A 10,387-nucleotide genomic window follows, 5' to 3' on the forward strand; every position below is an offset into this window, starting at 1 on the left:
ACTACTAAACATGTTTTCACCCACCAAATTCTTGTTACCGTCAGTGCCGACAGCCTTGTGGGGAAGTACGGAGACATCGTTGTGCTATGGGCGTCCCAAGTTCGAATCCCAGCTCAAGGACCTTTCCTGATCCCTTTTCACTGCCACTTCGCTTTCTGTCTGCTTTCCACTATCCTATCACAATAAAGGGCAAAAAACGTGAAAAATATATAAAAAGTAAATAAAATCTTGTTACCATAACATAAAACATAAAATACAAGGTTAGCTAAAGGTAAAATTAAAACTAAAATATGAAAAAAAAAATTATTGCAGCTACTTTGCAAGGCAATATTTCTCATTTTAATTCAGTTAGTACATTTACTAAAATGACTAAAACTCAAACTAAAATGCTATAAATACTATAAAGCTATAAACCAAAGACTATTAATAAAGATGCCAAAAAAATAACACTCAAAAACCCCACAGAAATTATAGTTAAAATGAAAGCAGATGTAAAACAAAAACAGATTCAGTTACTAAAAACTATAATATGTGTTAATGATACTAAAATAGCACTTTTTGTAAAAAAATAACTTTCCATTTTCAGCATTTGCATTAGTGATTCTCATGAAATACTTTACAATTTAAATAATAATATAGAAATAACAATATATTTCATATATTTGTTATTTCTTTACATGTTTTTGTAAAAAAAAATGACAGTATTAGCAGTGATTATTATTAAATATCAAAAATATATGTCTTTCATTGGTGCTTATTTATTTATTTTAGTGCTGGCAAATGATTAATCGCGATTAATCGCATCCAAAAGAAAAGTTTTTGTTTGTATAATATTTGTGCGTATACTCTGTGTATTTATTATGTATATATAAACAAAAAGTCAAAATTTGACTAAGGAATTTGAGGGATACATTTTCTTAATTAAGACAATTGCTTGTGATGTTCTTTATTTAAACATTTTGGGACTAAAATGAAATTCATGTCAAAGCAAAATGTTAAATGTTAATTTAAAATGTAATTTCTTATTTCCTTTGATTTGGGAATGAAATATAGCCAAACAGTTTTGACAGATTCATTCCCTTTCTGTTATTTTTTAAGGATCTGTCATTAACACACTTCTGCTTTTTACATTTCCAAATGCATTAATGGTATCGCTTTACAGTAAATGTGTCTCTCTATACATGCTTGAGGAATCAGATACACTATAAACAAATCCCATCATGCAGGAACGTATCCTCGAAGCCTGGGGAATTACACCTGTGGTTAATTTGTAGGTGCTTAAATACCGCTGACTGTATTTAGAATATGAGCTAGTCCTCCAAATAGCCCTGTCAAATGCAAAGTGCCACTGCACCAAACACAAATTTCTGTCTGCACGTCCAAGTAATTATGCACTGCCAACTCCCTAGAGTCAAACTCTGCATCCAATATTCCTCACAAAGGACTTAAGGGCTGCAGCATGGGTGTGTGTGCTGCCCACGTCTTCCTGTGTGTTTCAGGGCACCACCTACATTTGAACACAATAATGACCAGTGTCCTTCCCACCCCCTGTACACACACCACGTTAATGAACTGTAATCACATCTCTGGGCCCCTGGTGGACCTGGCTGTGTGGGTGGGGCTTCTACCACTAGCAGAGTCTGATTGCCGCCCACCCCTTCCATCCATTTTCTGCACAGCATGGCTAATGAGCAATGGTCCGACCAATCAATGTGCAACCTTAAATACAGAAATGAAAATAAAAGGATTAATCGAGGGTCATGCAGTTCTGACATCTCCAGCCTAGCTGTTTGGATCATTATGTGATGTGAGATGAAAAACAGTAGTTTTAGATACACATTATATAAGAAAAATGCCTGGTTATATGGGTCACAGTCCCCAAAACAGATGGCATTTTCTTTTCATCTTACTTTCATATAATGCATATTGCAGGAGAGTTCAAAAGTGCACCTGCTGTCAGAAAATGAATTTGCGATTTAATTTAGCCCGTCTGCTGTTTTTATTTTGTGCAGAAATGTTTTATGTAGTATCTACCTTTTTCCGTAAGAACTATAGTGGCTGTTTGTACATTTTGTGGGTCTGGCTTCCGGTCTCATCCTCTCCAGCTATTTGTAGTACAAAACAGCTCATTTTGCTTCTTGGTATTGCGAGTTGGCCTGTCTTACCGTATTATTTTAATGTATTATCTTAATTATGAACACAGTGGTTTGTAGTGCAAATAGTTTTACCGTTCACTGCACTTTGTTATTCTTTTCGCTAACCGGAAGTCTCACTCATAGGCTTACTTCCCTGTTGAAGAAAAAGGTGGATTTCACAAAATTAAAGCCAGACCATTTTGTTTTTGCTTCAAATGTAGAAATTATACAATCTAATTTAGATTAAAAACGGCTCATTTTGTTTGGATTGTGATTAAAATACAACGTTTATCGCTAATTTTAAATGGAAAGACCACAGACAAAGCCTTGGCCAAAGCCAAAAGTCAGAGTCCAAAATGGGCCGAGTCGGACTCAAGTCCGAGTCCCAAAAGGCCGAGTCCGAGTCGAGTCCGAGTCCATGGAAACACTACTGTTTGTCAGTATCTTAACATTGTTTTAACCCAGGGGTGCCCAAACTCGGTCCTGGAGGGCCGGTGTCCTACAGAGTTTAGCTCCAGCCCCAATCAGACACGCCTGAACCAGCGAATCAAGCTCTCACTAGGCATACTAGAAACCCCCCTGGCAGGTGTGTTGAGGCACGTTGGAGGAAAACCAAGGACCAGGACTGAGTTTGAGCACCCCTGTTTTTAACATTTACAACTAGAAAAACGCAATGTCACTTGAAATGTAAACAAACCTCTAGTGGATCTTGCCATTTTGATTTTTGATTTCACAACATCTCATAATTAGTGTTCATGTCCAAAGTCATGTATCAGAAGTTATGGCTGACCTATGTAATGTGACATATTTTAGAGTGAAACAGGTTTTAGAATGTGAAAAATTATAGGGCGGGACTTGACTTTATTCATCGATGTAGTAAATGTATAAATTCAAGGGTGAGGGTAAAGGAGTAGGTATCTTGGTGAATGGGACCTTAAGAGCAGAAAATGCACCTCTTTTATTTCTGACTGTGGCTGTGTGTGTTTTGGGTTTTATATGACTTTTTTTTCTTGGATGAAAATGAGGCTATGAGGGATAAACCTAGTCTTTACAATGACACACACTGCGTATAAAGCCCTACATATACTTTCTATAAGTCACAGCAAACTCACACCTGTTTTATTTTTGAATGCTAGAAACTGCCACCATGTTTAAAAAATAATAATAATTTTAATACAGCAAAAACTAATTAACTAATGTAAGTAAAACATTCTCAAGCTTACTGAAGACAAGTAAACACTCCAAGTAAGCAAAAGTATTAATAAATAGAATAGAATTTTTAGGGTTTTTTTTTTTGTTTTTTAGGTACGTCAGAGACCATTTCGCTAGATGTAAACAACACTGGTCCAGAAGCACTTCCTTTTTTTTTAATTTTTTTATTTCACATATACAAATACATCTTAAAGATGCTAATGTAGCATTTTCATCCAGTCAAATGTTATGTTGGTTGTATTTTTTTGTGATGTTTGTGTAAAGTAAAAAAAGAAACAGCTAGTGTATCAGGACCAGTATGTTTACATCTGATGAAATGGTCTATATAAAGGCTGCAGAAATAGACTACAGACATTTCATGAAGTAATAAATGTTAAAATAAAACACTGCAAAATCTTCACTGTATACATTAAAGATGATTCTCATTAAAGTTAATAAGTGATTCAGTCAAGAACAGTGAGTGATTTTCTCTTTTTCTTTTGTTGTTTGATTAATATTTATGACTGCAGGTTTACGCTGCTGTCGCTTTAAGATCTGACGTACACAATCAAATATTTTGACGCATCAGTATATCTCCCAACTGTTCAGGTTTACTTAAGACAAAACCGACTTCATTTACATGAATAGTCTCCAAGACGAACATGTGTGTGGCAATAACAGAACCTATTAGAAACCAAAGAGAACTCGGCATTTACACACCGACTGAGAGCCGCGTTCTGTGCGCGCGCTTTGAGTGTGTGCGCACATAGGGGCCACTCACATGTCGTGCCTAAAAACGCGTGGAAAACGCTAGGCGCGCCGCTTTCTCGTTATTTCCAAAGCGCTCTGTAGCTTGCGTTCCCGTGGCGTCTGCCGTTGCTAAGCAACCGCGTGCGCGTCGATTCCTTTATGAGCGCGGCTACCGCGCGCCTACATTTGAAATAACGAACTTGAGCGCGCAAAAGACCCGATATGTGAACTGCCCTATAAACCCGTCGGCTTTCAAGCAGTCTACTGGACAAGACTTAAAAACACATGCAAATACTATATATCACTTTCGTGATATTTATCATCGAGTCAGTGACATTCCGTCAACTGACTCTGGACTCGGATGGACTCGGGATATTTTCCGAGTCCGAAAAGCTCGAGTCCGAGTCAAGTCCGAGTAAAAATGCATCCGAGTCCGTGACAAGTCCGAGTCGCCTAAAAACTGCACTCGAGACTGGACTCGAGTCCGAGTACGAGTCCGAGTACCCCAACTTTAATTATGAGTACACACACACACACAAATAAATGCTGTTCTTTTGAACTTTCTACTGATCTAAGAATTTCCATCAAAAACAGAAACAAATGAAACACAAATTAAGTATCAAAACTGTTTTTAATACTGATTATAAGAGATGTTTAATGAGTGTATTAAATGATTTCTGAAGGATTATGGGACACTGAAGACTGGAGTAATGGCTGCTGAAATTTTAGCCTGTTATTACAGGAAAAAATTCCATTATAAAATATATTACAGTAGAAAAGAGTTATTTTAAATTGTAATAATATTCTATTATTTTTGATTAAATAATGCAGCCTTGTTGAGAAAAAAGACCTTAGTAATAAATTAATATATATATATATATATATATATATATATATAAACACAGTTTTTATTTAAATAAATAAAAAATGTAATTAAAAAAATAATAAGTAAAAATAAATAACTTCCATTATTTATGCATTATTTGTAATTAACTTCTGATTAATTTTCTTCTGTGGAACAAAATATAATCATTAATAATGATCTTCATGACTGTTTATAGTGATGCTATGAGCTCCAAAGACATCAAACCATAAATATAGCCATATGATTTTGGCATTATATAAAAAGTCTTCTGAAGCCATACAGTAGTTATGTGCAAAAAAACAAAAAAACAAAAAAACAAAAAAACAAAAGGAGCATGCATGACCAAAAGTATGGCCTATTATCCTCAAGGTTTTTATTGGACCACATTCATGGTAACTTTCAACTGTCATTATATGCAAAAGAGCTGCATGAACATTCTTCAAAAAATCTCATTTTGTGCTCCAGCAACAGCGTATGCTTTAGAACGACATGATGATTAGAAACTTACGAGAGAGTTTTTATTTTTGGGTGAGCTTTAATTAAAATAAACAACATTTACCACAAAGAAAAGCATTAAAACATTCAAGTGTTCCCTCAAGTAAAAACTCCTCCTCAGCATCTGCACTACTTAGAATTCTGACAACAAAGCAAACAAGAGTTTTTAATGACCCGAGACAGTGAGCATCTCAGGAATATAATAACTCACAATATGTTCGGCATAAAGCAATAGATGAAATCACACAGCGTAACATATTTTCCAAAACACCCTGTGTCTTAAGATGGAATCGTCTGTTTTTTTACGTTTGATGTTTACCAGACGGCAATTAAAAACAAGCTCTGCTGAGGATTGGTTCGCCCCACTCATCCGCCTACCTACAGAAAGACTCAGCCTCAACTGATTTTTTTCAGCTCTCTGCTCATGTCAATCACCGTTCTTGCTCTCTGCAGCCTAGCAGCAGCCTACCACCCTATCCTCCTTTAGGAAACACAACGGAAAAAAAGCATAAGCAAGTGTAAGAAAAAACATGAAGAAGAAACTGCCAATCTTCCAGCTCGCAAAAACAAAGATCACAACATCACAAAAATGCCGCCATTATAAAAATGCGACTGCAGAGCATGTGACCTTCACCTCTTGAATGATCGTAACAACAAAGGAACAGAAAGATCAAGAAAAAAGTCAGGAACATTGAGCACTTTCATGGGACAGAAAGTCTTGTGAAAGCTTTTTGAGGCCTTATTTGCCTTCAAAGTCCTCCAGCCATCCTGGGTGTGGGACGGGCTTAAGTGCACCAACATAAGGCCCAGCTCTGTGGGTGTCAGATTTTAGCCCACTAATCACAAGCTCAGAAGTCCTTCTCTGTTTTGGAGAGGCGTTCGTCCATGGAATGCGCTCATTGCCAAAACCTCTTTTTGAAGTCGACCGCAGCCGTTAAGATGAAACTTGTGTCTCATTTTGAAACTTGTGTCTCATTCTGTGACATCAAATAAGGAGAATTAAGAAACAAATGCAAAACAAACAGGAAATTTACAGCCTTAGTGTTCATTAATGCATATTTACAATAAAATGAATAGTTCACCCAAAAATCTACTTAAGATTTAGATTTAAGTATGCATGAGTTTGTACAGACATTTATATACATTTTTAATTTCAAACCATTGCTCTATCCAAGTTGTCTATCCATAATATTGCATTCTCTGATGAAAAAGTTATCTTGTCTGATTCAGGAGAGAAATATGCACACACCCAGCAAATCAAATGCAAAAATAGAAGATAGACTTTTCACTGAAGGAAGCATTACTATGGATTGTACTATGTATTTTGGCCAGAAAATGCAAGTTTTCGTTTCACAAGACATTAATTGCTGGACTGGAGTCGTGTGGATTACTTGTGATGTTTTTATCAGCTGTTTGGACTCTCATTCTGACGGCACCCATTCACTACAGAGGATCCATTGGTGAGCAAGTGATGTAATGTTAACTTTCTCCAAATCTGTTCTGATGAAGAAACAAATGAATCTACATCTTGAATGGCCTGAGGGTCAGAAACCTTTCGTTTTTAGGTGAACTATTCCTTTAATGCATATTAACAATTAATTTACAATAATTTAGTTTCTATTAATGCATATTTCCAGTTAATGTATGGTGAAAAGGCTTATATTTAAAAAAAATTAAAATAAATATAGCTGCAAGCAGCGATTACCAGAGTTCAAGCACTTAAGGCATTTAAGCACATAAGCAAAAAGATATTGTGTTAACATGGCTGTAACCTGTAATCAATGATTAAAGAGAGCATTTATGGCAAATCCAGGTAATTTATGATGATTTTTAACATACATGACTGTTATAACGGCACCTATGTTTGATTTTCCATGAAGTGTTGCATGCTTCTTTAGAATTACCTGTCGCATGTGCTCACCAGGTTTTGTGAAGTTTTGAGTTTTCCTTTAGGCTTTACAGGATTTTGGGTAAAATTTAGACAGGCCCCTTTTCTAAACGACCCTGTTATAGCTTCCCAAAGGGTAAATTTCAACATTTTTTGATAACTATTGACCTAGAGAGTCCAGAGAATTGTACTGCATTAGTTTTTTCCAGATTAAGCAAAAAACCTAGGACTAGTTAGCAAAAGTAGGTTTTTCACATTTTCTCAATTTTCTCAATTTCTCGGTTTGATTGACAGCGTTTGCTCTAGAGGCTAAGTTGTTTAGAATGAGGAGGTCTTTCGTCTGATACAAATATAGTACGCATGTTTGAAAAAACGCGCAATATACAATCGTTTACATCCTTGAAAAATGCGTTATAGCCCCACAGTGGCTGATTTCTTTCACATTCTCACAGACCTTTGGGGCCGTGAGTCAAACAGGTAAGTCAAACCGGTTTTCTTTTGATTGACCTCCGTTAACAATGTCTAATAGGTGCTCAAAGTTCATCAGCCTATGGTGGCCATGTTTTTTGAGATACACAAATGTCCTTACAGAAGCTTGTGGCACTTTGGATCAAGACTGTGCAAACTGATTTTCACATCGATAGGACAAACGGTTGCATAGTTATGACTGTTTTTATGTTTTTTTTTCCCCTCTTATAGCACCACCAAGTGGCCAAGCTCCACAACTTTTTTTCATGTGACCTCAGATTCAGCTGTTACATATGCATTTTGAGTTTGGTAGAGATATCTCATTCCGTTCAAAAGTTCTAGCCATTTTAATAAAAGCGGCATTATCGCTTTCAAACGTTTTGGCGCCCTTCGCGACGGAGAGTTGAAAGTAATTTTTTTTTTTTTTTTTTGATATTTATTGATAATCACTCTCCAGAGGTTTGGTTCCAATGGTTTGGTTCCTGGTTTGGTGAAAAACCTAGGACTAGTTGGTTGCAAAAGTAGGTTTTTCAAAAAAATGCAAAATACCTGAAAATTTCGCCAAGGTGTCCGACAAATCTAAGGCGTGCATTTTGTCTGGCATGAGCCAAGGAATTTCAATGACATAATGGTGAACAGTTTAGGGTTATGAGGGATTTCATACTTTTGATCACTGTAGTGCCCCTGTCAGGCCAATTGGGATGAGCCTTGGTGACGTTGTTGATGGTGTAAAGAATCAAGTCTCTACAACTTACGGTTTACTCTGCATGATTATTTTTAAGTGGAGATTGCTGATCCTTGGCAACTCTAACAATTACAATAGGGTTTCAGCGCTATGCGCTTGAACTCCTAATGAAAAAAAAAATCAACAATGGTATCATAAATGTAGCTCAGATTTTGCTGAAATAATCTATTTTTGCATCTTATTTACCATTATCTCATAACATTCTGAACCAGCGTCATGCAATGGTCATGAAACCAACTGAGTTCTTTTGTTAAAAGGCCCTTAACTGACTCTGCGTCAAAAAAGGGACTTTCTGTACCTTAAGAAAAACCACAAAGCCTTCCTCTAACCAACACTTTTTTTTCTTAATACTTTCCCCCGTGGGACATAACCCTGTGACAGTCTGCTACAGTAACTGAAGATAAGCCTCATTAAACTAAACGTTATTGTTGAGTGCAAGCAGCAAAATGACTAGATTTTTGTCTTTTGACAGGTTGACTGAGAAAAGAAATGCTCTCTTTCTGGGCCAACAAGGTTAGGATTCTTCCTAGAAACCAAAATGACAGCATCTGCATTAGTCAGATGCTTGCTGACTCCATGCAAGCGTAAGTGACAGTGGGTCTCAGCCTGGCGTGGGTGTGCCTGTCAGGAAAAGCCGCTGTTGTCTCTGCATCCTAGAGAAATGAGAAAGCAGCCGCCTGCTGTGTCTACGCCCACCACAAAAATCCCCCTTCCATTTCAAAGGGCGAAGACTGCACAGAGATGACATTTTCATCTGGTCTCCTCTAGATTTTGGTTTAACGTTTTTCTTCCCACAGCTTGTCTTTGCGTTTGCTTCAAGACGGCATTTGCAGGATTAGACATTTTAAGCTTGCTTAAAATTGCAGATAGACAACGGATCTTCAGTGTTTTATACAGTTAGTAACAATTAATTATGTTTGGGCATGCAGGGCTCCCGTATTTTGATCAATGATTTTTTTTTAATTAGAATAACTTGAAAGGCTGCACTCACAAAGAGCATTAAACCTGAGCATATCTAAAAAAAATTATATTTAATATAGAAATGTTCATGATTTTTAAGATTTTAACAGACAGAGAGTCAATGCATGTGCTCAAACTTCTTCCAGTTCTAGTGAACAAATAGATTTAATATCATCTTAATATCAGAATGGCATCAGCTTGCATTTTTACACAAAATGTATATATATACACACTTATTGTTGCATAATGCATGCAGTATCTTTGTATACTTTGCCTTAAGCAGTACAAATCTATTCTGTTCTGAATTTTCCAACTAAAACTATTAAAACATTTTTGTTAATTTAAGAAATGCTAAAAATAAAATAAAATCTAAATATTAGATGAAAAAAATAACCAAAAATTAGAAATGTTTCTTTGGCAACTACTTGAAACGTTAAAGCACTAACATTACTACGAAACAAATGACCTAATACAATAATAAATGAAACCTAAATAGTAAAAATTTAACATTTTGAGAAAAGCACATAACAAAATTACTAAAACGTATGCTAAACTTAAATAAAATAGGTTTGATAAAAATAGACGCGAACTGAAAATATTCATAAAAACTAACAAGTACATAAATCTAACTTTAAAAAAATACTGTTGTTTACTTTCAAACCTTTGAATGCGGATTAAGACCGGACTAATCGAATACTACACGCCCAAACAGACTCTATTCAGAATATTTAAACTGTGAAAAAACTTTTAATATTTTCTTTTGTTTATATAACGACTTTTTTGTCATTTAGCACTCTACACGATAAATTCTATTTGATAAATGAGTAAATTAAATATCAGGACCCATCATGCACTCTGAAACGGTTAGTCTGGTCTGGGTTACACGAAGC

This window comes from Labeo rohita, chromosome 9, assembly GCF_022985175.1.
Source record: "Labeo rohita strain BAU-BD-2019 chromosome 9, IGBB_LRoh.1.0, whole genome shotgun sequence".
Classification (NCBI taxonomy): domain Eukaryota; kingdom Metazoa; phylum Chordata; class Actinopteri; order Cypriniformes; family Cyprinidae; genus Labeo; species Labeo rohita.